This window comes from Dreissena polymorpha, chromosome 6 (genome assembly GCF_020536995.1).
Source record: "Dreissena polymorpha isolate Duluth1 chromosome 6, UMN_Dpol_1.0, whole genome shotgun sequence".
Classification (NCBI taxonomy): Eukaryota; Metazoa; Mollusca; class Bivalvia; order Myida; family Dreissenidae; genus Dreissena; species Dreissena polymorpha.
The window spans coordinates 86677340-86692505 of record NC_068360.1 but is presented as its reverse complement, the minus strand read 5'-3'; the positions used below and the strand labels follow the sequence as shown (position 1 = coordinate 86692505).

The 15166-nt window shown below is 37.2% G+C and overlaps 2 protein-coding genes and 1 non-coding gene across 3 annotated transcripts in view; 1 reads left to right on the top strand and 2 right to left on the bottom strand.

Annotated features, from left to right (window-relative positions):
- The window catches only part of LOC127836643 (uncharacterized), a 318189-nt gene that overhangs the window by 247389 nt on the left and 55634 nt on the right, over positions 1–15166 (bottom strand). The gene's annotated exons all lie outside the window — the stretch shown is intronic.
- LOC127835872 (uncharacterized) overlaps positions 1–15166 on the bottom strand; it is a 385246-nt gene that overhangs the window by 331709 nt on the left and 38371 nt on the right. The window lies entirely within an intron of this gene.
- Trnaf-aaa (transfer RNA phenylalanine (anticodon AAA)) lies at positions 1939–2022 on the top strand. The gene has a single exon. It is a non-coding gene; the product is annotated as a tRNA-Phe (tRNA).

The window sequence follows — 15166 nt, the reverse complement described above, 5'->3', positions numbered from 1 at the left end:
GTGGAATTCATTGTGGTATTCAGTTAATGTGTTTTTTTTTCAAAGTAATAATAAAATGTGATCATAAATAAAGAAGTTATGGCAATTTAAGAAGCAAAATGTTCAATTATCTAAGTGTAAAAGGGGCCATAATTAGTCAAAATGCTTGATACAGTGGTCTGCTCTTGTTTATAGGTTTGGGTCATGTTGGTAAACAAGTATGCAACATATAAAAGCAATATATCAAGGATATAGGAAATATTTGGGGGTAGGCAAACTTTAACATAGATTTATCAATAATATGCATATTCTAAGTATAAAAGGGGCAATAATTATGACAAAATGCTTGATAGAGTTGCCTGCTCTTGTTAAGAGGTTGGGGTGATGTTAGTAAACAAGTATGCAAAATATGAAAGCAATATGTCAAGGGACAATGAAAATAAATGGGGAAGTACGAAAACTTTATCATTTGCTGCATATCTATAAGTGGAAAAGGGGCCATTAAGACAAAATGCTTGATAGAGTTGTCTGCTCATGTTTTAGGTTGGGCTCATGTTGGTAAACAAGTATGCAAAATATGAAAGCCATATGTCAAGGGACAATGAAAATAATTGGGGTAGTACGAAAACTTTAACATTTGCACGCTAACACTAAACGGCACGGAAACAAGCAACGCCGACACCGGGGTGAGTAGGATAGCTTCACTATATATATTTCATGTATAATAGTCGAGCTAAAAAATGACATGCAAAAACTAATGTCATCTTTAAAGAAAATATAACAATAGTTCCAGCTTTTGTTAAAGTTCCAATTAAATACAAAAAATGTGTTTGTCAGAAACACTATGTCCCCTTCTGCGCTGCTTTGACCTTGAAGGATGACCTTGACTTTTCACCACTCAAAATGTGCAGCTCCATGAGATACACATGCATGCAACATATGAAGTTGCTATCTTCAATATTACAAAAGTTATGGCAAAACGTTAAAGTTTGGGCAAACAAACCAACCAACAGACCAACTAAACAACAGACGGCAAAAACAATTTGTCCCCCACTTTAGTGGTGGGGACATAAAAAGTGATGATAGGATTTAAAGAATGTTGCAATTTAAAGAAGTAGTTTTTCACCATACAGCTTTAAGAACTTATAATCTCCAATAAGAGTGTGCTTCAGCCAACAGTTTATACAGACATTCATCTGACTCCATTTACATGATTATAGATATAATTAAGGTAGTGCACCCGTATGATTTACCACGATTTATTTACGATCAATGATCAGTTATTTCCGAGAATTTTGAGATATGTTAAGTAAATCCTTTATAATACAGTATTTTCACAATAAATATTGACTTTGATCCAAATATCATGTGAAAAATATGATTTCGCTATTTCGAAGAGCATTTTTACCTGTTTACTTATGCATATCTAATTTAAGCTATGACGAATGTGAAGTTGTCGTGGCCGAGTGGTTAAGGCAATAGACTAGAAATCTTTTGGGATCTTCCCGCGCAGGTTCGAATCCTGACGACATTGCATACTTTTTGGGACGCGTTTTGTTTCTTTTCTAATGTAATTTGATTTAATATAGCATAATTATAAGCTATGTTTTTCACCTTACAGCTTTAAGAACTTAGAATCCCCAATAAGAGTGTGCTTCAGCCAACAGTTTATACAGACATTCATCTGACTCCATTAAGATGATTTTAGATTTAATTAAGGTAGCGGTACTGTAACGATTTACCCACGATTTATTTTACGATCATTGCCGATCTTCAATGATCAGTTATTTCCAAGAATTTTGATATATGTTTCGTAAATCCTTTATAATACAGTATTTTCACACAAAAAATTGACTTTGATCCAAATATCATGTGAAAAATATGATTTCGCGATTTCGAAGAGCACTTTTTCCTGTTTACTTATGCATATCTAATTTAAGCTATAATGACGAATGTGAAGTTGTCGTGGCCGAGTGGTTAAGGCGATAGACTAAAGATCTTTTGGGATCTTCCCGCGCAGGTTCGAATCCTGCCGACATTGCATACTTTTTGGGACGCGTTTTGTTTCTTTTCTAACGTAATTTGATTTAATATAGAATAATTATAAGCTATGTTTATTGTTTAAATATGTTGCAATTTTTATGCACATTCTTCTTTTTTTTTTATCAAAACAACCTTATGGCTAAATTGCGTGATTTACTGCTGAAAATACGAATCATGCATGTTGCATTTTTATTTTTATTTCAAAAGTAAACGGTAATCTCCCTATTTCTTGGTATTTTTGCTGTATATAGTGTATCTATAAAAAGTTCAAAATATTACTTAAATGATACTATTTTTAATTTTATGACACTTTGTTTTTAACCAACCCAATTTCTACTTGGCTGAAACCACTTACATTTCATGGCATTCTTCCTTAGATAACAAGTTATAATAAATAAATGCGTGTAAAAGAATACTTATTTCATCTTGTTTAAACTTTAAACATCTTCACTGCATTTGAACACACCAACTGCATGCCCATATTTGGAAATCTGGATGAATTATGGATTTTTCATATACCCCAGGGGTGCAAATAAACTGGACAAAAACCGAGCGTGGGGGTGGTTTTAAAAAGATCTGTATTTTCTTTTTTAAAGCATGGAAAGCCTACCTAAAAATGTTCATGTAGTTCAGTGAAATGATGCTGATTAAGAAAATAATACATTAGATAAAATTTGGAAAGGTGCTCATTACGGTTGTGCTACCTTACGATGTTTTTTACGTATTAGCCTTGGAAATGTGCTCGTCTTTATTATCACAAAATAAGGGCGCCCCATGAACATGAATGCAATCATTATCCAAAAGAATGGAGCTAATGAATATGTACGCAATTATTATCCAAAAGAATGGAGCTAATGAATATGTACGCAATCATAATCCAAAAGAATGGAGCTAATGAATATGTACGGAATCATTATCCAAAAGAATGGAGCTAATGAATATGTACGCAATCATTATCCAAAAGAATGGAGCTAATGAATATGTACGCAATCATAATCCAAAAGAATGGAGCTAATGAATATGTATGCAATCAAAATCCAAAAGAATGGAGCTAATGAATATGTACGCAATCAAAATCCAAAAGAATGGAGCTAATGAATATGTACGCAATCATTATCCAAAAGAACGGAGCTAATGAATATGTGCGCAATCATAATCAAAATAATGGAGCTAATGAATATATATGCAATCATAATCCAAAAGAATGGAGCTAATGAATATGTACGCAATTATTATCCAAAAGAATGGAGCTAATGAATATGTATGCAATCATTATCCAAAAGAACGGAGCTAATGAATATGTATGCAATCATTATCCAAAAGAATGGTGCTAATGAATATGTATGCAATCAAAATCCAAAAGAATGTAGCTAATGAATATGTACGCAATTATTATCCAAAAGAATGGAGCTAATGTATATGTATGCAATCATAATCCAAAATAATGGAGCTTATGAATATGTACGCATTTAATATAACAAAAATGGGCCACCCATTAATTTGCATGCATTAATTACCACAAAACAAGGGTCAATCACGAAAGTGCATGTCTTACGTAAAACAAAATATGGGTTAGCCACAAATATGCATGTGTAGTTATTACAAAGTATGTGTAAACCATAAATATACATGTCTTTATGATCCCAAAACAATTAAGGTTAAGAAGGAGGTCAATTCATCCATCTATCAATTATAGAATGTACAATCTTCTTTTACCACAGCTTAGCTGGTATGGGGACTGACTAGCCACCACAAGGTCACATGTTTGATTCCCAGGGTTCATTTGATCTCCCACAAAGTAACCAAGTACTGGTTTTACCCAGGAAACGGACATGAAAGCCATGGGCTTTCAATGCAATCAAGCTTAAAAAAATAGTTTTAGCAGTAACCTTTGTGCGTGGCATGTAGATAATGACGGACCCTGGGCTCGTGCTGGAGAGGGACACCTCGCAACTCTGGGTGGACGTGCGGTAGGTGAAGATCTCACTGCCAAGCAGGTCAATGGTCAGCTGCATCTCATCAAAGTCATCCTGTAGACAGCAGAGATGGGATAATGAAGCAGTGGCTCAAATAAGCATGACGATGGGAAAACTATCGAGGGAGGGAGTTAGGGAGGGGGGGGGGGGGAGAGAGAGAGAGAGAGAGAGAGAGAGAGAGAGAGAGAGAGAGAGAGAGAGAGAGAGAGAGAGAGAGAGAGAGAGAGAGAGAGAGAGAGAGAGAGAGAGAGGTCCAGGTCCCATATTCACCAACCCATTCTCTCAGCAATGCAGGTCCTGTATTCACCAACCCATTCTCTAGCTAATCCAGGTCCCATATTCATCGACCCATTCTCTCTCCAATCCAGGTCCAGTATCCCATCAACCCATTCTCACGCCAACCCAGGTCCTGTATTCAACAACCCATTTTCTCACCAATCCAGGTCCCGTATTCACCAATCTATTCTCTCTCCAATCCAGGTCCCATATTCACAAACATATTCTCTCGCCAATCAAGGTCCCATATTCACCAATCCATTCCCTCACCAATCCAGGTCCCCTTTTCACCAACCAATTCTCTCACTAATCAAGTCCTGTATTTACCAACCCATTCTCTCACCAATCCAGGTCCCATATTCACCAACTCATTCTCTCACCAATCCAGGTCCCGTATTCACCAACCCATTCTCTCGCCAATCCAGGTCCTATATTCACCAACCCATTCTCTTGCCAATCCAGGTCCCATATTCACCAACCCATTCTCTCGCCAATCCAGATCCCATATTCACCACTCACCAATCCAAGTCCCATATTCACCAACCCATTCTCTCACCAATCCAGGTCCCATATTCACCAACCCATTCTCTCGCCAATCCAGGTCCCATAATCACCAACCCATTCTCTCACAAATCCAGATCCCATTTTCACTAAACCATTCTCTCACTAAGCTAGGTCCCGCATTTACCAATCCATTCTTTCACTAATTCAAGTCCCGTATTCACCAACCCATTCTCTCACCAATCCAGGTCCCATATTCACCAACCAATTCTCTCATCAATCAAGGTCCCATATTCACCAAACTATTCTCTCGCCAATCAAGGACCTGTATTCACCAACCCAATCTCTCGCCAATCCAGGTCCTGTATTTACTGACCCATACTCTCTCTTAAATCCTGGTCCCGTATTTACCGACCCATTATCTAGCTAATCCAGGTCCTGTATTCACAAACCTATTCTCACAAATCCAGATCCTGTATTCACCAAAACATTCTATCACCAATCCAGGTCCTGTATTCACCAACCCATATTCTCACCAATCCAGGTCTTGTTTTCACCAACCCATTCTCTCACCATCCATGTCCCGTATTCACCAACCCATTCTCTCACCAATCCAGGTCCCGTATTCACCAACCCATTCTCTCACCCATCCAGGTCCCATATTCACCAACCAATTCTCTGGCCAATCCAGATCCTGTATTCACCAACCCATTCTCTCACCAATCCAGGTCCTGTATTCACCAACCCATTCTCTTGCCAATCCAGGTCCCATATTTACCAACTCATTCTCTCACCAATCCAGGTCCCGTATTCACCAACTCATTCTGTCTCCAATCCAGGTCCTGTATTCACCAACCTATTCTCTCGCCAATCCAGGTCCCGTATTCACCAACCCATTCTCTTGTCAATCCAGGTCCTGTATTCACCAACCCATTCTCTTCTCAATCCAGGTCTCGTATTCACCAACCCATTCTCTCTCCAATCCAGGTCCTGTATTCACCAATCTATTGTCTTGCCAATCTTGGTCCCGTATACACCAACCTATTCTCTCGTCAATCCAAGTCCTGTATTCACCAACACATTCTGTCGCCAATCCAGGTCCCGTATTCACCAACCCATTCTCTTGCCAATCCAGGTCCTGTATTCACCAATCCATTCTCTCGCCAAGCCAGGTCCCGTATTTACCAATCCATTCTCTCGCCAATCCAGGTCCCGTATTCACCGACCCATTCTCTCTCCAATCCAGGTCCCGTATTCACCACCCAATTCTCTAGCCAATCCAGGTCCTATATTCACCAACCCATTCTCTTGCCAATGAAAGTCCCACATTCACAAATCCATTCTAAGACTAAAAACCAACAAAAAATCGTCCAGCACTTTATTCAGGCTACAAATGGTGAACATGAACTTAACATAATGTTCTACATAAAAAGAATGATGTAGATAAAGGCAATTAATGCCAAGTTTGACTCCAAATATAAGCAATTATTGAACAACTTATTCTAAAGAATATTCTTTGTATTAAGAATTAAGTCAAATAATTGTTTGGTAATATGTGCCCAGGAGTTCTAGTAAAGTGCTATAACCAAACATTTAAGATACTTTTTTGGGACAGAGCAACTTACCTTATTAAACTCCAGTTTCAAAGTAACCCTGTATCCCTTTTCACAGACAAACTCAGGGAGTTGTTGGCAAGCAGATCCAAACACCTCTTCTATCTTGCCAGATTTTAATTCATAGTGCAGCACTATAGAACCCCTAGAAGAACATTATGACAGCTAAATGTTCAAGTCATTGCCAAAAGATTTAATTCAAAACATTGTTCATTGGCAATAGTAGTAATTAGAGTAAAGGGTCATAACAACACAATTTCATAGAATTAATGAGCCTCATTCTGGGAAAACTGGGCTCCTCGCATATGTGTTAAGTGTCATCCCAGATTAGCCTGTGCAGTGTGCACAGGCCAATCAGAGATGACACTTTCTGTCTCAAGTGGGATTTTTGCTCAGAAAAGACTTCTTTTAAAATAAAAATACCATGAAAGCTGCAAGTGTCATCTCTATTAGCCTGTGCAGTCATTAAGCACAGCTCCCCAAAATGTGGCTCATATACAAACATTATTTCATGTTTCAAACACAAAACTGATACACAGAAACATACAACATGAGGGCCTGATCTACGCATGGTATCCCATATGGACAATGCGACTAGATGAAAAACGTTACCAAAACTTTCTCATGCCCTGAGGTCAGTGTTTTTTTAGGTATTATTTGAATGAACATTATAATTAATGTCAGCAAAGTATTATTTGATTTAGCATATCTCTTCACTGCTTTTGGAAATGAGGCCTATTGTTTCGTACAGAAAACAAGAGGGCCATGATGGCCCTGAATCACTCACATGACTAATCTTGCTACATCAACTTAATTTCTATCAGACTATGGCTAGCTATATCATAAAGTACAAATGGCCCAAATAAAATTTCATTAACACATAATGAAACCTGTGACCTCTTTCATCTACACAAGGTTTTACTAGAATTTGCCCAGTGACCTAATTTTTAACCGCAGATGACCCATATACGATCCAACATCAGATATTATCAAGATAACCATTCTGACCATATTTCATTAAGGTCAGATGAAAACTATGACCACTATTGTCTCCACAAGGTTTTTCTATGATTTGACCTAGTGACCTAGTTTCTGACCCCAGGTGACCCAAATACAACCCCAATCTGGATTTTTTCAAGATAAACATTTTGACAAAATTTCATAAAGATCTGATGGAAACTGCACATGTGACCTCTATTGTCTACACAAGGTTTTTCTATTATTTGACCTAGTGACCTAGTTTCTGACCCTAGATGACCCAAATTCGATACCAATCCAGATTTCATAAAGATAAACATTCTGACCAAATTTCATAAAGATTGGAGGAAAACTGTGACCTCTATTGTCCACACAAGGTTTTTCTATTATTTGACCTAGTGACCTAGTTTTTGACCCAGATGACCCAAATACAATTCCAACCCAGATTTCATCAAGATAAACATTCTGACCAAATTTCATAAAGATTGGATGAAAACTGTGACCTCTACAAACAAATTGTTGACGGATGCACGCATGGACACACGACGGACGCCAGACATCACACAATCACATAAGCTCACCATATCACTTCGTGACAGGTGAGCTAAAAAAATGTTGGTAGTTAAAACAAAAAACATGCTAAAAATTATGTTTTTTTTATTTATATCCTTATGGAATAGTTTATTTAAAGAGTAGTTTATTTAAAGTCCCCTTTAATCACAAAACATGAAACCCATCAATCAGAGTAAGGAGGGCAATTATTCTCAAAATAACTCATTCATATGTTTCAGAGCCAAATTCATTGTTTCATTTGTTTTAGACAATATCAAATCCACAAGTTAGGATTATATTTCACGAGTGATCATATAAAATATGTATTTTTATGATCACGAGTGAATAAAAATCGATATTCCATCGAATCCAACAAATTTTCTTTCTATTTTATGCTTTTTCACCGTTAATTTACATTGTAAAAGAGTTTAACTGGATAATGTCGCTGGATTTATGACGTCATTTTGTTGAAAAAATGACGTCATTTCACAGTTAAACAGTGAAAAATATCGTTATTTTTCACTGTTTTTTGTCACTGTTTAAAACAGTGAAATACCAGTTTTATTTCACTGATATTTATCTATAAACCACTGGAAAGCATAAAGTAAATAAAATTAGGTGGTGCGAGCCCTAAAGGCGTGTATGTACAATTAGCACAAAACTACCCTACATGCAGTTTAAACGTTTTTATTTTAGCTAGATCATATCATAAGCCCGAGGCTTATTGAAACACCATTTCCTGGGTATTACCAGTAATTGATGTCTTTTGGGGGTAATCTAAAGAATGCTCCCACAGTGGGGATCGAACCGATGACCTCCCGAATACTAGACATATATATATATATATGGGCCATGCTATGTGAAAAAGGGGTTTAATGCATGTGCGTTAAGTGTCATCCGAGATTAGCTTGTGCACTTCACTCAGGCTAATGAGGTACGACACTTTCTGCCTAAACTAGATTTTTGCTAAGAAGAGACTTTCTTTAATCAAGCAATATCATAAATGCTGAAAGATTAGGCTGTGCAGACATTTTACACACATGCATTATATTGATAAATAAAAACACTACATTTGCATCCGTATGGTCACATCATTGGTCTCTAAAGGCATTATCTCGAGAAGTGGAGAGAAATTCGGGGTGAGCTCCTGTTCACAAAAGTATTCCTTCAAATGTGGATTGACTACGCTCCCGGACCTCTGGAACTTGGGGCTCAAAGCTCCTTCCTTGCTCTGAAAAGAATATCAACAACCTAACATCAATGAAATATAGTAGAAATATCACTTCTTTAAAACTTGCATCTTTCACTCGACACATAAATGTTTCAGTTCAAAAATTGCAATACACAACAGAATAGCTGGGATCTGTCACCCGAGACATACATATTTAACCCTTTGCATGCTGGGAAATTTGTCCTCTGCTAAATGTTGTCTGCTGAATTTCTAAAATTAGCATTAACTTTGATATTTTTCAAAGAATACTATTAGAATAGCAAAAAGTCTGGATCCTGATGAGACACCACGTTCTGTGGCGTCTCATCTGGATCCAAACTGTTTACAAAGGCCTTCAAAATTCGGTTCCCGCACTGAAAGGGTTAAGCTGACACATTGCTATACACTCCCTGATCTGATAAATCTTTGTTAGGGTGGTCACAGTTCTCTCAGATTAAAGCCTGGTTTTGGGAAAATAGGGCTAAGGGAAAGTGTGTTAAGTGTTGTTCGAGAATAGCAATTACAGTCCAGACAGACTTATGAGGGACAACACTTCCCGCCTTAACTGGTTTTTGCTAAAGAAACTTCTTTTCATACAAACTATACAATAAAAGCAGAAAAAGTTGCCACTAGTCTGGGATGGCACATTACAAACATGCATTTAGCCTAATTTTTCCAAAGTACAACACATTTATATTAGGTGAATTGTTATAAAACAAGAAATGTGTTTGTCAGAAACACAATGCCCCGTACTGCGCCACTTTGAATTAAAAAAAAAAAAAATTGTTTATATCCCTTTAAAAAATATTACTTCCCTTGTGAAAATGATCTGTTCCTGCCAAAAGATATAAAATATAAATTATCTCCCTTTAAAGCTTGTTACTTCCCTTTGATTTTGTTTTTTGACCCTTGACCTTGAAGGATGACCTTGACCTTTTACCAGTCAAAATGTGAAGCTCTATGAGATACACATGCATGCCAAGTATCAAGTTGCTATCTTCAATATTGCAAAAATTATGGCCAATGTTAAAGTTTTCCGACAGACGCACAGACTGACAGACAGACAGACAGACAGACAGACAGATGGACTGACAGTTCAACTGCTATATGCCACCCTACCGGAGGCATAAAAATTATCTGCATAAAAATTATATTAAGAATTAGGGATTCTCAATAAACTTCAAATATCAATTGATGTAATCACTAAGAATTATTTTATTAAACCGCAGTTTCAGACGGGTGAGACCCACAGGTCTACTTACAGCAAGCAGGAGGACACACCTCTGGCACAGCCCACAGCGGTCACACATCTGACCTTCTCGCTGGCAGCTGCAGTTCCTTGTAACAGGCAGTATGATGTCAGAAACAACATACAAGTGTTCACTTCATTTGTGTAAGTCTGTAGTAATTTATAGCATTTTTGAAGTGTATATGAATATATGTACTACATATTAGAGATAATAAAATAGCACATTACATATTATTTAATACATATAAAACATTACACATGACATATAATTCATGACATATAGAACATTATGCATAACATTTATAAACCCATTACATATCACATTACATTATAATTAAAATGATTCCCATTACACATATAAAACATCCAATATTGCACATTCCAACTAATAAACTACATGAAACACAGTTTGAAATACCCATTCTATATAACACTGTACAAACACAACACTCCACATCTCATTAAAAACAAGAGCACCGCATAACGGGTGCCACACTCGGCTGCGAAAGCTTGTCAGATATTTTTTTTTTAGGTCACAGTGACCTTGACCTTTGACCTAGAGACCCAAAAATGGGTGTGGCGTGTAGAACTCATGAAGGTGCAGCTACATATGAAGTTTCAAAGTTGAAGGTGAAAGCACTTTGATTTTAGAGCAAAATGTGAAGGTTTTAGCACAACGCGGACGTCGGATGGCGGACAACGAGGGACACGACGAGCTGGCTATGACAATACCTCAGGTTTTCTCCTAAAACAGCCCAGCTAAAAATTGTCATTACCATTCCCATAGAAACATTTTACCCAATGACATTACTTACACATAAAACAAACACAGCATTGATAGAACTGTTTTCCCCATATAAGAAATTGAAGGTCACATGACCCCATATGGACAGTGAACATGAATGTGCTACACTAGAACCAGTATTTTTCACATTTTGAGAATGGGGCTGGGGACCTTTGGAGAAATCCCAGTGGTTTGACACAAATTAGAAAAAAAATATGATTGTTGATTGTTTTTTGCTAATAAATACTTTACAATTTAGAATTAAAATGTTTTCAATATTATATTTACTTGGGTCGAACTTATAGAGCTGGATAGAGAAATCAACTGTATGATACAATTTTTTGTTAATGTTTCAAATTTCACACCTTTAATTGGAAATTTTAGAAAGTCAGTTTGCAAAAAATATATACTTTATGAGATTGCATATGGGGCAGAAATTCAGTAGCAAATTCTACAAAAAAAAACACTGGGTACCTTGCAGTTTTCCCATTTTTCAGATTCCCCTCACAAAGTGCCCCAGCAAAGGCACAGTTCCCACAGAACATGCAGCGGTTGTACCCACTGAATGAAGGGAGACAACCCAGGAAGAAATGGCGGGGAACTATCTCCCGCAGTGACTGGGCTGAAAGGTAAACACACACAAATTAATCCTTTACCACTAAGATACGTATTTTGACGCATTTGTAGTCACTTAAAAAGTTAAATTTAATTTCGGACCTTTTTTTACTTAATTCAACTTTTTAAAAGCCTCATTTCCATCCTTTAGATACTGATGAGCAGCAAACAGCATAAAACCTGATAAGACTGCCAGTTACTCGCAGGCTGTTCTGGTTTTAAGCTGTTTGCACATAGCAATTTTCACTTTGCTTCTAAGTGGGAAAGGGTAAAGACAATATATCATGTTCATTCAGTATAAACAAAGTTTAGTTTTGGTTCTAAGCAAGATTTAACTAATCAAAATATTCAAACAACAAGAGGGCCATAATGGCCCTGTATCGCTCCACTGCTGAAAAAAAGGCTGAAACAAATATTCTCGGCATGTGCAAATACTTAAATATAAGCCCTATTTAAGCACATGTACACCTTTGTGACCCACTGGGCTGGGTCAAATTTATCCCCATGGGCATAATTTGAGCAAACTTTGTAGAGGACTACTATATCTCACTACATACAAAATGTGGTAGCCCTAGGTCCTAGAGTTAAGAACAACAATATTTTAAAAGTTTTCACAAAATAAGCAAGATATAAGCATAAATAATGTTCAATTTTGTGACCCGCAGGTCAGGGTCAAATTTGACCCAAAGGGCATAATTTGAACAAACTTGATAGAGGATTATAAGATGTTACTGCATACCAAATTTGGTAGCCATAGTCTGAATGGTTTTCCACAAGAAGATATTTTAAGATTTCACAAAATAGGCGCTTTATAAGCATTTATTCAATTTTGTGACCGCCCGGGGCAGGGTCAGAGTTGACCCCTGAGGCATTATGTGAACAAATGTGGTAGAGGTTTATTAGATGTCACTACATACCAAATTTGGTAGCCCTAGGCCCAAGTGTTATGGACAAGTAGATTTTTAAAGTTTTCACAAAATAAGCCCTTTATATGCATATATTCAATTTTGTAACCCCCGGGGCAGTTTCAAATTTGACCCCAGGGGCATAATTTGAACAAACTAAGAAGAGAACTATTACATGTCACTAAATACCAAATTTGGTAGCCCTATGCCATACAGTTATGGATAGGAAGATTTTTTAAGTTTTCACAAAATAGGCCTTATATAAGCATATGTTCAATTTTGTGACCCTTGGGGCAGGGTCAAACTTGACCACAGGGGCATAATTTGAACAAACTTGGTAGAGGACTATATGATGTCACTACATACCCAATTTGGTAGCCCTAGGCCCAATGGTTATGGATGAAAAGATTTGTAAAGTTTTCACAAAATAGACCCTATATAAGCATATGTTAAATTTTGTGATCCCCGGCGCAGGGTCAAAATTGACCCCAGGGGCATAATTTGAACAAATTTGGTAGAGGGCTATTAGATGTCTCTACATACCAAATTTGATAGCCCTAGGCACAATGGTTATGGACGAGAAGATTTTGAAAGTTTTCACAAAATAGGCCTTATATTAGCAAATTTTCAATTGTGTGACCCCCGGGGCAGGGTCAAATTTGACCCCAGGGGCATAATTTAAACAAATTTGAAAGAAGTTCACCCCAGGAACATTCCTGAGAAATTTCATCAGAATTGGACCAGTAGTTTAGGAGAAGAAGATGTTTAAAGAAAAAGTTAACGCACGGACAGATGGACGCATGCACACACGAGGGACACAGGACCATGACAAAAGCCCCGCTGGCCTTTGGCCAGTGGACCTAAAAATAGCTGTAGGTACACATCCTAATGGTGTTCTGTAATTAACCCATTTATGCCTAGTGGACTCTCCCATCCTTCTAAATTGGATCAATTTATATCCAAAATAGGGATATCTAGTATATTTATTTCTATATTTAGAATATTTCTTTCAGAAATTCCTTTAAGCAAACAGCGCAGACCCTGATGAGACGCCGCATCATGCGGCGTCTCATCTGGGTCTACCCTGTTTGCCAAGGCCTTTTTTCTAGACGCTAGGCATACATGGGTTAATATGTTAGCTTAAACTGATATTGACCCTTTATTTCAAACATATGCAGTCATAACCAGAAGTTTTTGTGAACAACTTTAACTAAGTATCTTATTTAACTTAAGGTAACAAAAGGCAGGTTTGTTCTATGTTTAGTTTGTGTTGTTCACATCTGCTGAATTATATTGCCACACCTGGGTAAGTATTTTTCCCTGAACAAACAATCACCAAGTTAATAAGGGCTACCTTTCCACTACTATTGAATCTGGATTTTCATTTTTATGATAATTGTTAAGTTATTTTATATTTTAGAGTTGTCTGCATGTTTTTGATTGTCTTTACATCATTTTAAAGCATTATGCCTTTACAGATCATTACTTACAAGATCAAGTATAATTCAATTCTACAGAATAACCTTGTATTGACATAGATAGACTTTCTGTCAAAAAATATTTAATTACTGTACATTTCTTTACAATAAAAAATAAAAAAACATATATTGGTTTGCTTCATTGTTTCATGTTGCTATAGCCACAACAGGTAAACAAACTATTCACCATAAATTGCAGCTACAATAGTATTACAAAGGCCGGTCATCTTCATTTACATTTACATTTTAGCCTCACTCTAAGAAAATGGGGTTTAATGCAAGTGTTGTCCCAGATTAGCCTGAGCAGTGTTCACTCCTTCTACCTAAACGTCTCCTTCTACCTAAACGTCTCCTTCTACCTAAACGTCTCCTTCTACCTAAACGTCTCCTTCTACCTAAACGTCTCCTTCTACCTAAACGTCTCCTTCTACCTAAACGTCTCCTTCTACCTAAACGTCTCCTTCTACCTAAACGTCTCCTTCTACCTAAACGTCTCCTTCTACCTAAACTTTTTGCTAAGAAGAGACTTCCTTTAAACAAAAAATACCATTAATGCAGAAAGTGTTGTCCCTTATTAGCCTGTGCAGATTTCACAGTCTTATCTGAGACAACACTTAACACACATGAATTAAACTTGTATGCATATTTTCCAAGACCTAGATTCATTTGTTACAAGATATTTGTATGATTACTTTATTTTATGTTGTTATAACCACATCATTCTCCATAAACCACAGCCAACCTAAAAATTTTGTTTCTCTTCCACTTGTTTTAATTTTTACTAAAGGCTGTTAAGCATGATTGCATAAGGGACATTAAGACTGTTTGTTCCACTTACACTTGTTGCCAAGGTCATCCCTGGCAATCTGCGACCCGTCGTTGCCACAGGTGACATCGCGACCTTGAACAGCACGGGCTACCAGGAACTGCTCACTCACCATGAACACCTCGGCCTGTCGTGCGTTCACGGTCTTGTAGCGATTCTTGGAAGGCAGGCAGGTAGAGCA